Raw genomic sequence first — 17,076 nt, 5'->3', positions numbered from 1 at the left:
CTTTTTCATCTTAGTATCTGAAACTTCAGCACAGTATTTGGCACTTAATAAAGATTTAATAAATTTATACTTGTTTAAAGTTGCATATTGTTTTATGTAATAGTTGAAACACTATTGACTGTGGGGGAGAAATCTCTCAAAACTTTCTGGGTATGTGAGATTTTAACTCAAGTTTTTCATTTGATGTGTATATAAATGTAATATCAAAGTCAGAGCAATGGCACAGCGAATAGAGTGTTTGTCTTGCACACAGCTGACCTGAGTTCATTCCCTGACACTCTATATGGTCCCCTGAGAACTGCCAGGAATGATCTCTGAGTACAGAGAAACAGAGCCCGGAGCAAGGCCTGAGCATCACCAGGTGTGACTCCATTAAAATAAAAAAAATAAATGTAACATCAATTAGCTATCAAATGCAGTTGTCAATAGCAGGATGATGAATTAGTCAGCCACAAAGAATTGTCTGGAGGGTTTTTACATGTATTATACTCTGGGAAAAGTTACTGTAAGTTCATGACTTGTTGATTTTACTTGAGTTTGTTTTTTAAGTGTACAAAATGGAATAAAAAACAAAAGTTAGGGGCTGGAGCAATAGCACAGCGGGTCGGGCGTTTGCCTTGCACGCGGCTGACCGGGGTTCGATTCCCAGTATCCCATATGGTCCCCCAAGTACCGCCAGGAGTGATTCCTGAGTGCAGAGCCAGGAGTAACCCCTGAGCATCGGCTGGGTATAACCCAAAAAGCAAAACAAGCAAACAATAAAAACGTTAGTGGCTGGATTGATAGCTCAGTGGGTAGGGTGTTTGCCTTGCACACGGCCAACCCGTGTTCAATTCCCAGCATCCCAATGGTCCCCCGAGCACTGCCAGCAGTAATTCCTGAGTGCATGAGCCAGGAGTAACCCCCGTGTATCACTGGGTGTGATCCAAAAAGCAAAAAAAAAAAATTCATATTAGAACATTTGCATTAAACATATACTACCTAAGGCTTAATTTTTTCCTAATATGCAAAGTATCTCTTTTAACTTCTGATTCAAATATCAATGAAAAGCAGTGAGACAAATTCAGCAAGTTTATACACTTTATCTTCCTTCCTCCCTCAACCACTCTTCCTTCTCTGTTATGGTGTCTTTTCTCAGCTAATCCAAATATAAACAATAATAACAGTGTTTTTCTCTTCCCTCTCTCATACTCCTGTCCTTTAAATTTCAGGACTTACTGATGGATTTTGGTTGAAGTACATGATGAACATCAAAATATTAAATTCTGGAGTTCCCTCTTGGGAACCTGGTCACTGTCACTGTCACTGTCACTGTCCTCCGTTGTTCAATGATTTGCTCAAGCGAGCCCAGTAACATTGTGTGTCTTGTTGTTACTGTGTTTGACATATCGAATATGTCACGGGTAGCTTACCAGGCTTTGCCGTGTGGGCGAGATACTCTTGGTAGCTGCCAGGGCTCTCCAAGAGGGGCGGAGGAATCAAAGGCAGACAATCAGTTAATAAACTGGAGAAAAATAAGGGTTGACTAATGATTAAATTGTTATCAAATACCTTTGACTGCATTTGAAAATAATATAAAACATCATGGAAATTCAATTAATAAGGAAATATGTTTTCTCACATAAAAAGAAGTAAATAAATCTATCAACTCTAGATATTGTTAAGTCATTTGCTCTGTGTTTCAGAGACTCTTTTTTTATCTTTCTCTGATGTTGGATCCATTCTCACATTAGTAGAAAAATAGTTCACAGTGCTAAGCATCATGTATGGATCTAACAATATAAGGAAGAAAAGGGCCTTACTGTCTAATTACAAATGAGAAAAAAATATATTTTATAGGAATTTCTCAAGCTTATTGGCCCAAAATCATTCCCATCTTAAGCCAACAACTGATAAGAGAAAGTGAATTGTCATGATTAGCTTAGTTCAGTGAAGATCTTCTAGAGCTGGGAATATCAACTTCCCTGAACTTCATTACAAAAAGGAGTGTAGAAGATCTAACAAAATTAAGATGTGGTATTTTTGTCAAATGAAGATATCACTTCTACCATCTCTTCTCTTCATAATCGTGGATCTTATTTACTAAAACTACTAAAACACCAAAGGATTAGATTTTGCCCTATTTTCACATCGTGCTTCAAATACTCTAGCTTCAATAATGAGGTATTTTTTTTGTTCAATCTGTAAAGTATGGTCCCAGAAATAGTGTAGATGGATTGCACTCAACCTTTCACATAGTTTCTTCTTCTTTCTTTCATAACATGGTTGCAATTTCATCCATAACCTCAGAACACAGATTTGTTTAAGCTTTGTCTGCATTGAATACCTGTAATGATGAATAAGGGATCTTGATCACAGAGTATTTACACTGGGATCTTTTAAAAGATTCCTTTTTTTTTAACTTTTATTTATTTATTTATTTTTTACAGTTGTAGATTTACAATTTTTTGTGCTTGGGTTTCAATTATACAATGATCAGATACCCATCCCTCCACCAGTGCCCGTTTTTCACCACCATGGATAATATCCCTCCCACCCCCATCCCCCCATCCCCCCCTGCCTCTGTGGCAGGGCAATCCCCTGTGTTCTCTCTCTCCGTTTGGGTGTTGTGGTCTGCAAAAGAGGCATTGAGTGGCAAACATGTTCAGTCCATAGTCTACTTTCGACATGCATCTCCCCTCCTGGGAGGATCCTCCAAACATCCTTTATTTGGTGCTCCCTTCTCTATCTGAACTGCCCTTTCCTCTAGGATACCCGGCTGGCCTCTAAGTTATGGAGTAATCCTCCTGGTGCTGATCTCAGCTATTCTTGGGTATTAATCTCATACTTTGTTACTTTATATCCCCCAGATGAATGCAATCTTTCTATGTCTATCCCTCTCTTTCTGACTCATTTCGCTTAGCATGATACTTTCCATATTGTACCACTTGTATGTAAATTTCATGATTTCATCTTTTCTAACAGCTACATAGTACTCCATTGTGTAGATGTACCAAAGTTTCTTTAACCAGTCATCTGTTCTTGGGCATTCAGGTTTCTTCCAGTTTCTGGCTATTGTAAAGAGTGCTGCAATGAACAAACAAGTGCAGATGTCACTTTGACTATACATTTTTGCCTCTCTGGGATATATTCCCAGGAGTGGTATTGCTGGGTCAAATGGGAGCTCAATTTCTAATTTTTTGAGAATCATCCATACTGTTTTCCAGAAGGGCTGAACCAGTCGGCATTTCCACCAACAGTGAAGGAGTGTCCCTTTCTCGCCACATCCACGCCAGCATTGGTTACTTTTGTTCTTTTGAATGTGGGCCAGTCTCTGAGGTGTGAGATGGTATCTCATTGTGGTTTTGATCTGCATCTCTCTGATGATTAATGATGTAGAGCATTTTCTCATGTGCTTTTTTGCCATTCGGATTTCTTCTTTGAGAAAGTTTCTGTTCATTTCATTGCCCCATTTTTGGATGGGGTTGGATGTTTTCTTCTTGTGGAGTTTAACCAGTATTTTGTATATCCTGGATATCAACCCCTTGTCAGATGTGTATTCGGCGAATATCCTTTCCCATTCCGTAGACTGTCTTTGTATTTTGGTCACTGTTTCTTTGGAGGTGCAGAAGCTTCTTAGTTTAAGATAGTCCCATTTATCTATCTCTGTTTTCACTTGCTTGGCCAGTGGCGTGGCAAAAGATTCCTTTTAACTAAGTTATATAATGGCAAATCAATTTCTGCCTAACTTCTACTCCTCCACAATTAGTCATATAGATAAAAGACCTCAATCTGCCCTGACTCAGATTATGATATAAAAAAATGAATACAGTGGCTGGGACGTAGCTAAGAGGTAGAATGTAAGTTTTGCATGTTTGATGACCTGTGTTTACTCTGTGGCCCCACCCCAACAACAATAAGAGAGTAGATTCCAAGACAAATCATCTTATAAAAAGAAGGGAAAAGTGTATTTTTTCATCAGAAAGTAGTTCTACCCTTGCAACCCTTGTTATGTTCACTTCAACATATAGAACTTTATATCAGAAAGAAAACATTTTTGTATTCCATCTGAGTAAGAAGGAGAGAGAGAAGATACAAAGGAAGGAAGAATGGAAGGAAGGAAGGAAGGAAGGAAGGAAGGAAGGAAGGAAGGGAGGGAGGGAGGAAGGAAGGAAGGAAGGAAGGAAGGAAGGAAGCAAGGGGAAAACTCAAAACATGTTCTAAGCTTAAAATTTTTTAAGCACAAGGTAAACTTGAGGTAATTTTTTGCAAAATGATTCTTCAGGTCTGACTTACCTTACACTGAAATTCATATATTAGGTAATTGTGACTTGAAACATTAAAAACATTTAAAAACTAGGGGGTTTGGGCTTGCCAGCAGGTCAATCTGTACCTGTGAGGCGAGTGCATCAGCTGCCTAATGGCGCCTTCAGATTTACAGATACCCCAAAATTGCTGCTGTACCTTTGGTCAGACCCAAAAACCTTGGGGCAAAGTTTACCAAGAAAGTAAACTGCCAAAAGTTAGGTATGTGGGAAACACACACAAATCATCTCCGGTTCAGCTATATAATTGGAGGTATGGCCTCTAGTTCCTGGTGGAAGTGTTTAACAGCCATGATCTCAGAGACTCAGAAACAAATCTCAAAACCCAGCGGCTTTTGGCAGAAATGCGTCCGGTCCCTGCAGTAGGTTACCGAAGGTGGGCCACACCAGGTGGGAATAGGTTTCGTGCCTTGGCCTGTTCCGCCTGGCGGCCTGGTCGCCGACATCCTCCAAAGGCCACGGGACAATCAGGTTTGGGCCCGCAGTGACGAGACACGCAGGGCCTCAAGGGATAGAGGTGGATTTGGCCCTTTCCTCCCCACCCCTACGAGACCCCGAGTCGCCACCCACAAATGGTCTCTCTGGCTCCTGATCAAGCTGCTTAACGGCCATGATCCCAGAGACTCAGAAACAAATCTCAGAACCCAGTGACTTTTGGCAGAAATGCATCCAGACCCATAGTAGATTACTGTCGCCAGGCCACCTCAGAGGGGAAAGGGTGCTGTCCCTCCACCTGCTCCCCCTAGGTGGCTCGGTGGCTGCCATCCTCCAGAGGCCATTGGACAGTTTGGGCCCTCAGTGATGAGACACACAGGGCCTCATGGGATGGGGGTGGATCCGGACCTTTCCTCCCCATCCCAATGAGACCCCGAGTCGCCGCCCGTGAACGGCCTTTCTGGCTCCTAATCAAGCTGCTTAACGATCATGATCCCAGAGACTCAGGAACAAATATCAGAACCCAGCAGGTTTGGGCAGAAATCCCTCCAGATTTACGTGTTAAAATTTCATAATTTTAAAATCCCACGGCCACTACTGCAGCCATGCGACATCGTAAGTTATTCATAACCAGCAATAGAAACAAACTGTCTACTGTTTCCTTTTCAGCAGATCTGAGTGTTGGGGTAAGATCCCAAATAATATTGGTGGGTCTGGTGTCAAAATATTGAATGTAATCAAAGTAGAGAGACAGTAATGTGGAAATCATCTGCCCCACAGGTAGGGGGAGTGTGTGGGATGGGGTATACTGGGGTTTTTGGTGGTGGAGAATGGGCACTAGTGAAGGTACGAGTGTTTCATTGTATGACCGAGACATACACCCGAAAGCTTTGTAACTGCTCTCATGGTGATTCAATAAATAAAATTATAAAAAATGAAAAGAAAAAAATGTTTACAAACTATTTCAGACATATAATAGACAATTGTGACTTGAAACATTAAAAAAGTTTAAAAACTATTTCATACATATACACATATGCAATTTCACAATGGGGCCAAGGGGATAATATTATAATTAAGATGCTTGCTTTGCAAGCAATTGACCAAGGTTTAATCCTTGGCAACCTAGGTTACCAGGAATGATCCTGAGCATAGAGCCAAGAAGAATCCCTGAACACAGCTGGTTGTAGCCTAAAAACAAAACCAAAAATTTCGGTTGAGTGCTGCCGCAGACTGGCTAGCACTAGACCTAGCAAAAGAAACCTGGACTTGTCTTGGGCAAAGCCTTGCTGTTATTTTTCAGGTGATTTTTTCCTCCTTATGTCTGTATGCCTGCATTTGAAGGATTTCTGAGTCTCCAAAGTTTTCTCTCTTACCAGTGAAGACTGTGAAGAGATCACTATTATAGACTTCAGGACTGCACTCATGAACAACAGTCAAGAATTTTAGAGTGGAATTTCCCACTTGCACCTGAGGGATAAAGAACCAGAATTCTGAGGGATAAAGAACCAGAATTCTGAGGGATAAAGAACCAAAATTCTGAGGGATAAAGAACCAGAGAATCTGGAACTCATTTCAAATACATGATTTCTTTTGTGATCTCCTCAAGGTCTGAGGCTCAGTTTTGGGTTGTTATTATTACTGAGCTTAATGGATTTGTCTCTTGGTGAGTGCTGAACCAAAACACAATGATGGCAGAAATAGGTAAAAGAGAAGTATATTATTCACTGAAAGTCGTAACAACAGGGAAACTGATGTTATAAAGTACTCTCTCCTGGAACTTACTGATCCAGAAATTTTATTAAATAAAACGGTTGGAGAGTTTATATTTGTTCTGCAATTACTTGCCGTTGGAGTATGTTGCCGTTGGAGTATGTAGGTTCAAAATATAACTGATAATTAAAAAAATAAAAGACTGATAAGGGGGCTGGAATGATAGTACGGCAGGTAGGGCACTTGGGCTGACCCAGGAGCAATTCCTGAGTCAGAGTCAGGAGTAACCCCTGAGCACTACTGGGTGTGGGCCAAAACCAAACTAAAACAAAAAGGAAAGAAAAGAACTGATAAGCACCTACCAGGGCAGAAATGGCATTCAGTTGTCGTCACCAAAGGGCAGTTCCTCTAGATATTACCCATGCCCACAATGGATTTTAGACCATGAGCAGAAGGAACAGGCTGTGACTTGCTGCTTCTAATTCTGGTTCTGGAAAAAGATACTGAGACAATTCTAGCTGGGAAGACAAGTCACACTACAACCATAGAAGCAGAGTTGCAATGGCAGTTTCCTCCAAAAATTAATAGTGGCAGGCATCTGGGTAACAATTTGACAAATTGAGCCTTATATGAATTTCCTAGTAAAGCAAGCCAGTAAGGTCAGGAAATACTACTCAAATTCTCTGACACCTTTCTTTGACCAGTTCTGACACCACTCTCCAATCATTGTAATATGATTTTAATTCAGTGACTATAAAGACCCCCCCCATAGAGCATCTGAGTTGGAACATTCAGGTTCTGTACCCTTGATAAACTGCCTTAGCCTTGGCTACTACAATCTGGAAACAGAAGTGATCATCCCTCTTTGGTTTTATGGGGTAGGCCTCCACAAAAATGTTTGGACAAAGGCAAGGGATGTAGCTCAGTAACGGAGCTCTTGCCTTTCATGTGTGAAGTCCTGAGTTTGGTCCCTGGCATTGAAGAGGTAAGAAACAAACAAACAAAAAGTCTAGACAGACTTTACCCGCCCCCCCAGGTGTCCAGAGTAGTCTTTTTCAAAACTTGTCGCTTTGATATGTGGACTAAGGTAAACTGAGACCCATGGGAAAACTGTTACCATCACCCAAAAAAATCCAAATTACCTAAATTTCGGAAACAGCTCCAAAAATAAAACATTTTTTAATCAGAGAAAACTATCTTAAGGTAGGGAAAATGTAACCTGCCCACATGGCAGAGTCTGGTATATTCCCCGTGGCGTACCCAATATGCCAAATACCAGTAACAATGATGGGTCTCATTCTCCTAAAACTGAAAGAGCCTTGAATATGGCACTTTTTAAAAGTCTCAGGGCTAGGATGAATGAGAGGTTACTGGGGCCTGCTCGAGGCAATTGACGAACAACAGGGAAAATACCTAGAGAAAAAGTTATTTCTATGACCTCCTCTTCTCTTTTGAGTATGAGCTTCTCTTCTTTCTCCAACATGCCCCAGGCCCCTAGGTCATTCCTTAGCCCAGATCTGGTTTATCCCACTTGTTTTAGAATTTACTGTCATGTAAATTTACAGTCATGTAATGTAAATTCTAAAATCCATGTAAAGAGTTGGTCTTTTTTCTTACTAATATGTCTTATGTTAACGTACATGTTTATCTAACCCAAGAAGAATTTAGAGGAGTGGGAGAATGTTCCCCTGACCCCAGTAGTTTCAAAAGTGGAAGCCAATTATCTGCACCCCACTATTATTGCATACAACAGAAAATTGTCTCCAAATTAGAAGGGAGGTGAATGTGTAAGAATAAAGACAGATAGATAGATGATAGAATTTAGTTTGGAAAACATATGTCTAGTATTACAAATAGAATATATTATATTGTTTTAATCTTGACAGATTAAATTTAGGCTGGAACGATAGCACAGCGGATAGCACAGATTAAATTAATCTTGACAGATTAAATTTGACAGATTAAATTTAGGCTGGAGCGATAGCACAGCGGGTAGGGTGTCTGCCTTGCACGCAGCCAACATGGCCGACCCAAGTTCGATTCCTCCGCCCCTCTCAGAGAGCCCGGCAAGCTACCGAGAGTATTCGATATGCCAGACACAGTAACAACAAAGTCTCCAATGGAGACGTTACTGGGCCCGCTCGAGCAAATCGATGATCAACGGGAGGGCCTTTACTTTACTTTACTTTAATCTTGACATAATGACAGAAGCTTTGTCATTATTCTTATGACCTGATCCTTGACTTAAAATTATCTTCTAAATTATGAGATCAATACTTGCTCAAGCTAATTTTGTTAGTATGTTGTAAAGATAAATGATTTAATATCTTTTAACAGCACTTGACACCTTAGAAAAGGAATACATTAGATATACAAGTTATGTTACATTATATATACAAGTTATTTTAATTAGGGAAACTGTGATTTAGTATAGGTCATAACATCAGCTGTACTTGAGACATAGATAATATAATGCTCTCTCAATAAATATTACAAAGTCAGACTTCCTGGAAACGGAAGATATTATATGACTATGTAAAAACTTAATTTGAAATAACTTTTTAAACTTTGTTTAAAGTGCAGGCTTGGAATTGGAGAGAAGAAGAAAGATGCATGAACTGTTCAGTTGGTCGGATCTGTTACATTAATTTCACAATCTGTGAAGGAGTGGACTGCCCCTTGAGTGGTAATGGAAAATTAGCTTCTTTATTTCTTCATTAAGACTGTGGGAGGAAAATTAATATTCTCTTCAGCCTTTCCAAATTAATAGAATATATCTTTATTAAAATGATTAATACACATGCCTACTTCCTTTTTGGTTGAAAGGCTCTCTAACTCACAGGATGACTCAACGTAAAGCCAAGAGAGAAATCATCTCTTTAAAGAAACAGAGTCAGTGAGGCTGAATTAGTTTTCAAGGTCACACAATTGATTAGGGACAGAGCAAATCTAGAAACTTGCATCTCTGACTCTAAATCCAGTGTGCTTTCAGATATATCAAACCATTTAAAGAGAGAGGGGGAAGGAAAACTTCCTTTCTAAAACTTTTCATATTGCTAGTGTAAATGATTTTGGCTCCTTTTCCCTGAAGAATAGCAATCCCTTATGCAAAATTATGAACAAATATATACCTTTTCCCATTTTTTCCTGAGGTACAAGTGAAGATAAATAAAACTTGTAGGCTGAAAAGATTACTCAGAAAGTTGATCACATGTTTTGCATACAGATGGCCTGGGTTTGAGCCCTGGCACAGCATGGACCCTAAACATTGCTAGAAACAACTCCCAACTCAGAGTCGACCCAAAAGAATTTGGAAAAGGCCAAGTTAGATAAGACTCTGAAGTGGGGTCTTTCTTTTCTTTTCTTCAAATAAAGTATTTCTATTGAGGGATCATGGTTTGTAATATAATTATTTTAGTATAATTATTAAGTATAATTATTTTATACTTGCAGAGCTATTACACTGCTCAGTTACCAGAATGTCAATATCTCTTCACCACTTATCCCTTCTCCCACGGTGTCTCTTTAATTCCCCTTCCTATATAATATTCCTGTACAAATTCAAGTTCCCTTTCACCTGAAATTTTAAAGAAAGTTTCTCTAGATTTCATTTTTCTAGCTTATATATATAAATAATAGGTCATACACACACATACACACACACATGCGCACACACACACGGGTGTGCCCACCATCCATTTTAGGAAATACAGCCTACTATTGGAGGTGATGGTTATTGACTAGACTTATTGTGCAAATAATTTCATAAAATATCCAAATGTTTAATCAACATATTGTATATCAGAAACTAATATAATTATATATGTCAACTATGCCTCATTTTTTAAAAATATAGGTCACTGGAGCCTCTCCCATATCCCTCCCAGATTTCATCATTTTTCCATGCTTACAAGTAACTATTCCACTGTCATTTTTCTTTTCTATCATATTATTTGCATTTCTTTATATTTTACTACATGTACTGTGCCCTTGATCAATACATTGATTAGTCTATGCCAGTTTTCCAACTTTGTCAAATTGGCATGATTCGGGATTTCGAAGATAGCTCAAAGGACAGGATCCAAACACAAAAATTTGTAAGTCTACAACTGTATCTCATGGTGTTTCACTAATAAAATTTTCTTTAAAAGGACAGGATACATGTTTCGTATGTAGGAAGTCCAGATTTCATCCCAACATCACATAGTGTCCCCCTACCCAGCACTCCCCAGACCAACCCCCAATCGCAGAGCTGGAAGTGGCTCCAACTACTGCTGAAAATATTCCCCCACAAACGACATAAATATAAACACACTCCTTTTGTATTTTTTGTCTTATTTTTTGCTTTAAGATCATACTTGATGCAAATTTTAGTAACTTTTTAAAATTAGTTTGCCGGGCAGGAGAAATAGTACAGTGAGCAAGGAATTTACCTTGCACACAGCCAAGTCTTATTTGAGCCCCAGAACCATATATTGTCTTCTGAGACCTGTCAGGAGTGAATCTTGAACACCGAGTCAGAAGTAAGCACTGAGTGCAATCTGGTGTGGCCCAAAAAACAAAAGATAAACAAACAAAAAAATTATTTTAACAGGGTCAGAGAGATAGTACAGCAAGTAAGGTGCTTACCTTGCACAAAACTGACCTGGATTTGATCCCCAATACCCTATCTGATTCCCTGAGCACCACCAGCAGAATTTATCATGAGCATAGAGCAAGAAGTAAAACCTGAGTACAGTCAGCTGTGGCCCACCCATGCCCCCAAAATTAGTTTGCTAAGGAGGCAGGACAGAAGAGAGAGGGTTGCTGGGACATTGGTGGAAGAATGCTGACACTGGTGGTGGGACTGAAGTTGGAACATTGAATTCATTGCCTGAACAAGCACCAAACTATCAGGTTAAACTACTGGACAGAACATTACCAACCATAGTCCTAAGTCTATGACAGAACATTGCCAACCATGGTCCTAGGTCCCTGCCCACACCCACCCCAGATCCACTGGGCGTGGCATGAATGTACTAAGTAATTAATAATTAAAAGAATTAAATATTTTTATTTATTTTGAAAATCTAGGGATTGAACCCAGAGCTTCACATGCCAGTCATGGGCTTTACCACTGAGCAATCTCTCCCATCAAAACTAGACCATTTTTAATGTTTTTCACACATGTGGTCAAACTGCCATCCCCCAAAAATGAGCCAATGAATCACTTGTGTGGTCTCAGAGTGATTGTTTCCTCACACTTACATCAAATTAATAAGGAAAAATGAATGTTCCTTCTTTTAACTTAGATTCATCACTATAACTGGGTCTCTATATTATCACCTTAAATAATCTCCCTGATCTTTCTCCATGTCAATTAATTCTGTATGACAGATAATTATTCTTATAGTAAGTTTCCTTGACCCAGCTCAAAAATCTTCAATAATGCCTCACTGTCTACTGAGTTGAGTACAAACTCTTCTGTCATTTAAGACATCCCCCACAAAATGGTCTCATCACATATTTCCAGTATTACTTTGTTAATACACTATTATCCACTTTTCAACACATACCTGATGATGATGCAGTCAAAATCATATAGTTGGGCCAGAGAGATAGTACAAAAGGTAAGACACTTGACTTATATATAGCCGACCTGTGTTTAACAAACAGCACCACATATAAACACCAAGCCCTAATAGGAGTTATCTCTGAGCACAAAACCAGGAGTAATACCTGAGCACTGCCGGATGTGGTGCCCTCCCACCAAAAAAAGAAAAATCACACCGTCATTATTTTCTGAAGTATAACCTGTACGTTCTCATTTCCATGTTGTAATAATCCAATGATGCAAAGTTATATGGGAGTGCTGCAAGTCTTTCCTGTGCCCTGGGCAGATGTTGCTCATTAGTCATCATATTCTTTCCCACTGAGCTGGGACACAGTATCCTGACACAAGGCTACAGACAATGAACTGGAATTGAACTTGAGATGAAATTAACCTGTCATTCCTGTAGCAGTCCTTTCACCTACTTGGCCTTTATCCTAGCTCTTCTTCTTAAATTTGTTCCCATAAATTGAGGCTCATTTAAAATGTTCCCAGTTTCAGTTCCTAATTCAACTCTCTACTTCCCTTTCTCTACAATATTACATGACTCTTACACTTCTTATTTCATTTAGCCTTGTGTCATTACTTGGATGCTTTATAAGCAATTAATATTTAAGGCAGTAAGATTGATAGGGAGTTCAGAATCCAGAGTCAGATTGAGTCAGTTCAAGTCCTGGATCCGTACCAAGAAGCTTTGAGCACTTGAATAAGCTATAAAATACTTTTAACTTCTTTGAATTGACTCATCTGTGAAAAGGACATAATAATTGGAAAGTTGAAAGGATTCAAGGAGATAATGCAAGCCAAGGGCTTAACTTACTTAAATGCAATCACAATCACAATCGCAACCATCCTGTTATTCGTCGATTGCCTCGAACAGTCCCCAGTAATGTCTCTTCGTCCTAGCCCTGAGATTTTTGTTTTAAGAAGTGCCATATTCAAGGCTCTTTCAGAGTTAGGAGAATGAGACCCTTCATTGTTACTGGTATTTGGCATATTGGGTACGCCACGGGGAGTTTGCCAGACTCTGCCGTGTGGGCAGGTTACATTCGGTAGCCTGCCAGTTTGTCTAAAGTAGGAATGAGATGATAAGAGGTCGCGCAGCCGCGAATGCGGCCGCGTGCTTCCAGGAGCTGGGTTTTATAGTCTCTGAATCTTGGCCGTTGATGGGATTACACGGCGCCAGGGGGCCAGTTGGTGGGTGTGACCCCCGCCTACTGGAATTTGGAGGATCTGGGTGGAGAATTCCCAGCCCCAGTCCGAGTAGGCTTGGAGATCTCGGCCCCGGAACCCGCGTGGCTTTGTCCCTCTGCCGGTACCTTCATGTGTGCAGAGAGTGGTCTCAGCATGGTGGTGGCTGGTTCTGGAGGTCTTCGGCTGCCAGAGCCCTGGTCAGGGCGGGGAGGAAAACTCAACCCGCTCCCCTCCAAGGGGCCCCGGCGAGGACAGCCAGGTGCGGGGGCAGGAGACTCTGCCACTTAAATGCAACACACACTTAAACCTTCATAAATATTATATCATTTTCAAATTCTTAAAACATTGTTGCCACATAACTTAGTGTTTACACTTCTAGATATACATCCCCCAAAATGGAAAATATCTTCTCATAGAAATTGTCGCATGAATGCAACATTTTTCATTAAAACCAAAATATGGAAGCAACCCATATATTCATCAATTGACTAACAAGTATAGATACATATACTGAAAGAAATATTGTGTAGTTATAAAAAGCATAAAGCACATTGGGGCCAAAGGGATAGTACAGCTGGTATGGTGCTTGCCTTGCATGTGCCTAACTTGAGTTGGATCTCCAGCATTCCAAATGGTCCCCAGAGCCCCTCCAGAAGTGATCCCTCAGCTCAGAGCCAGGAGCAAATCCTGAGCACCGCTGTCTGTCACCCCAAAATAAAACAAAAACCCACAAAAAAGAGCAAAGCACAATGCATATTAATGTACAAACCTTGAAAACATACTATGTGGAAAAAGTCTGGCACATATTATATATGACCACATACAATCACTGTATCACTGTCATCCTGTTGTTCATTGATTGCCTCGAGCAGGCACCAGTAACGTCTTCTTCATCCTAGCCCTGAGATTTTAGAAAGTGCCACATTCGAGGTTCTTTCAGGGTCAGGAGAATGAGACCCATCATTGTTACTGACTTTTGGCATATTGTATATGCCACAGGGAGTTTGCCAGACTCTGCCGTGTGAGCAGGATACTTTTGGTAGCCTGCCGGGTTCTCCAGAGTAAGAACTAGATAATAAGATGTCACGCAGCCACGACAGGGACTAATGGAGACGTTGCCGGCATCCACTCGAGCAAATTGATGAGTAATGGGAAGTCAAGTGATCAAGTGATGCAAAATAAACCATAAATAATTGGTAATTTGTCGCTCTCTAGAAATTCCAGGAATAGACTAAGCCCACTAAAGCAAAAAGAGTTCCAACAATCTTGAGGTTACATATGGATAAAATATCATCTCTCAGAAAATACTAATAGTGAACTAAAAAACTTTTGCAAATAACCATTAGGTATGTGGAAAAAATACCAATAAAACAAGAGGCTATTGCACATGCTGGGGGAGAAGGCAGCTCAGATAGAGAGGGGAGCACCAAGTAAAGGGTGTTGGGAGGATCCTCCCAGAATGAGAGATGCATGCTGAAAGTAGAGTATAGACCGAACATAATAGCCAATCAATGCCTCTTTTGCAAACCATAGCACCCAAAAGGAGAGAGAAAATAAAAGGGAATGCCCTGCCACAGGGCTGGGGTGGGATGAGGGAGTGGGGGAGTGGGAGGGATGCTGAGAGCATTGGAGGTGGGGAATGGGCACTGGTGGAGGGATGGGTGCTCAATCATTGTATAACTGAAACCCAAGCACAAAAAGTTGTAAGTCTAAAACTGTACCTCATGGTGTTTCACTAACAAAAATTAAAAAAAAAAACAAGAGGCTATTCTTAAAGAGTTTTTTTTTTAACATTAATGTCCACAGATGACCAGGGAAAATTATGCTGTTAACATTTCTCATTATGTGAAAATGTGCTATAAAGAGGACTCTTTCTGGAGATTAATTTGACAATATGCATAAACACACACATACACACACACACATGCAAACCTAGAAAATGGCCTGGAATGATGATAGTTTATTAAAAATAGGTCAATATATTTGACCATGGTAATGGGTGTTTTTCTCCTTTTTCCTTATCCCCCAAATTTTTAACAATAAATTTAAGTATTAATTTTGCAACAGAAAATAATTAAAGTGTTTATTAACTTTTTAATAAACCAGGAGAGAGGCGAGAAACCATTTCACTTTGTTAAAATCAACTGGCTAATTAAAAAATATATATATGAATAAGCTAGAGTTTTAATTAACCTTGTCAATTATATACCTAAAAATGCTAAATTAGGCATTAGATCTGGTTATAAAATTACTGACAAGTTATTGTCATTGAAAATAGAGAAGGCAATAATCTCCAGTACCGCTGAAGAGCATAACCTCCATGCTCATGGAAGTAAACTGCTCAGTCGCCTTCTTTTTTTTTCTTTTTGGGTCACACCCGGCAATGCCCAAGGGTTATTCCTGGCTCTACACCCAGGAATTACCCCAGGCGATGCTCAGGGGACCATATGGAATGCTGGGTATCGAACCCGGGTCGGTTGTGTGCAAGGCAAATGCCCTAACTGCTTTGCTATTGGTCCAGCCCCTCAGTCTCCTTCTAAGATGATAGCACAGTAGTGAGGAGTAGATGGTGCCCTTTAACCACACACTTCTAAAGCTTTCTTGTTTATATTTGTCTATTTAACTAGCAAAAATTGGAGATTCATTTCACTTTTCATCTCTTGACGAATGAAGGAGTCTTTTCAAAGTTTTTGTTATCTTATATCTCATCTTTTGCAAATTGTCTGTTCGTGTTAATTTTTGGTTTGTGTGTGTGTGTGTATGTGTGTGTGAGTTTCTTGTTGTATTGTCTTTTTGTTTGAGGGACTACATCTGGCAGTGTTCAGTGATTACTCCCAGCTCAAAGCTCAGGAGACACACCTGTGGTGCTCAGAGGATCATGCAGTACTAAGGGTTGAGTTGGAGACTTCCACGGGCAAAGTATATGCTCATCCCACTGAACTAGCTCTCTTACTTGTTTTTTTCCACTTATTTGGGGTTTTTGTTGTTGTTGTTTTGTGGGGTTTTTTAAATCACTATTCTTGTAGATTAGATGAAGCACTTTAGGGAAGGGGTTGTGATTGAGTGGCAGAGCCTTGCGTGAGTGGCCCCAGGTTCAATCCATGGCATAATAAATGACAATAACAAATGATTATTTGTACTTGAAGTAAGTTATTTGGGGGTCACACTCAGTACTGTTCAGGAGCTCTACCCATCATCTAGCTGGGCACTGGGAATGGATTGTTCCAGAAAGCATCTTGGAGACTACTCAGTGCCTGGGATCTAACCAAACTCCTACACACAAAAACAAGAGCCCTAACATTTTCATGTGCGAGTGCATATGGGGGGGGGGGGCGTGTAAGAATTAAACCTCGGTCTCACTCATGCAAGGCATATGCTTTACTATTAAGCTACATCCTTTAAATTATATTCTTTGCTCTTTATTTTTTATGTAGGAGTATTGCTATTTATTCAGCCATTGATTAGGCTGATTGAATTGAGCCTGAACTCCACCTTATCTTTTTTTCTTTTTTTTTTTATAATTTTATTTATTGAATCACCATGAGAGCAGTTACAAAGCTTTTGGGTCTAAGTCTCGGTCATACAATGAAACACCCGTATCTTCACCAGTGCCCATTTTCCACCACCAAAAACCCTAGCATACCTCCCATTGCACACCCTCCCCCTACCTGTGAGGCAGATGATTTCCACATTACTCTCTCTTTGATTACATTCAATATTTCAACACCAGACCCACCATTATTATTTAGGATTTTATCCTTACACTCAGATTTGCAAAAAAGGTAACAGAAGACAATTTGTTTTCTATTGCTGGTTATGAATAACATATGATGTCACATG

This window comes from Sorex fumeus, unplaced genomic scaffold (genome assembly GCF_029834395.1).
Source record: "Sorex fumeus unplaced genomic scaffold, SorFum_2.1 ptg000007l, whole genome shotgun sequence".
In the NCBI taxonomy this organism is placed as follows: Eukaryota; Metazoa; Chordata; class Mammalia; order Eulipotyphla; family Soricidae; genus Sorex; species Sorex fumeus.
This window is presented reverse-complemented; position numbering follows the sequence as displayed.